The sequence below is a fragment of the Dermacentor silvarum genome, chromosome 6, assembly GCF_013339745.2.
Source record: "Dermacentor silvarum isolate Dsil-2018 chromosome 6, BIME_Dsil_1.4, whole genome shotgun sequence".
In the NCBI taxonomy this organism is placed as follows: domain Eukaryota; kingdom Metazoa; phylum Arthropoda; class Arachnida; order Ixodida; family Ixodidae; genus Dermacentor; species Dermacentor silvarum.
In genome coordinates, this window is record NC_051159.1 from 78,496,943 (window position 1) to 78,498,545 (window position 1,603).

Below are 1,603 nucleotides of genomic sequence, written 5' to 3' on the forward strand. Positions count from 1 at the left end.
CGCCTGCCCGCGGACCGCACGAGGAGCACAGGGTTTGTCCACAGGAGTTGATGGAAGCCACAGCGATGCAGAGCTACTGGAGGGAATCCAGAGTAGCATCCCCGTCCTGGCTGCCACTCGTCAGGAGAGCACAGTGGTCCTCCGGTTCGCCGGCCCTCTTCCTCCTGAGAGTGTCAGCATCTTCCGGCTTCGCTTCACCGTGCGGGCAGCCCGCCCTCGTCCACTCCAGTGCCAGCAGTGCGGACGCCTTGGCCACGTAGCAGCCGCGTGCAGATGGCCCAACAGCTGCAAGAACTGCAGCCGCACGCACCCGGCTGCAGAACCCTGCAGCAGCCAGGCCCGCTGCACCAACTGCGGAGGAAACCACCCTGCCTGTACTCCTGCCTGCCCCAGATGGCAGGAGGAACGCAAGGTGGCCACCATCCTGGCTACCTCCTCAGTGCCACTGTCCAGACATGCAGTCCGGACAATGGTGCGAGAGGGCAACTCTACGGCTACACCAGTCAGCACTTACGCCCAAGTTGCTGCTGGCCACCGACACCAGCCCCCCAGGCACCCCAGTCTTCCACGGCCCCCGGCGGGCAGCCAGCCACTCCCGCTGCCCAACCAGCAGCCAAGGCGACCCGTCCCCCGGCGACTCCTCCTGCTGCTGACCCTAGGGACGCCATCATTGCCTCCCTGCAGCTCACCCTCCGAGCGGTGGGCGAGCTCCTCCCAGCGGACAGCCCGCTGAAATCCCTCTGCCTCCAGGCTGGGGGACTGCAGGGAAACAAGGCCAACCATGGCTAGAGACCGAGGAAGCAGTCGGCGTCCACGGGTGCTGCAGTGGAACGCGAATTCACTGCGGCGGCGGCAGGCGGAGCTGTGCTTACATCTCCTCCAGGAGGAGTACGACGTGCTCGCACTGCAGGAGGTGTACGTGACGGCAGGAACCCTACGCTTGCCAGGCTACGTGGAACACCTGAGCACCACCTCCTGCACTCTCGACACGTGCACTGCGGCACCCTGCCGGACGGCCGGCCACGACCAGGGAGCAGCCCGATGTGCCGTGTTCGTGCGCACGAGCATCCCCCACGCTGCAGTTCCTGTGGATGACCTGGCCGGGGGCGCGATGGAGTGCTGCGCGGTCACTGTTCGCATAGGCTCGTGCGACACGACCGTGGCCAGCATATACATCCGCCCCCGCCTCGCCTGGGATGCCACCAGCCTCCTGCAGCTGGCAAGCCGCCTGGGGAAAGATTCCCTCCTCTGTGGAGACGTCAATGCCCACCACACAGCCTGGAGAGGACGACGCTGCTGTACTCGTGGCCGTGCCATCGCGGACATCTGCCTTCGCGCAGGCCTCCTGATCCTCAACAGCGGAGAGGCAACCTCAGTCGCAAGACTGAGGCCATAGACCTCAGTCTTGCGACTGAACGCTGTGCGTACACCTGGACAGTCGGCCCTGACACATGGGGGTCCGACCACTTCCCTGTCATCCTCTGCCATGACACTGGCCGGACCCCCCGAAGCAGGGTCTGCTCCACGGTGAACTGGGCCCACTTCAGGAGACGCTGCGCAGGCGATCCTGCGGATGGCGATTTCTTTAGCCACATAAAGAACA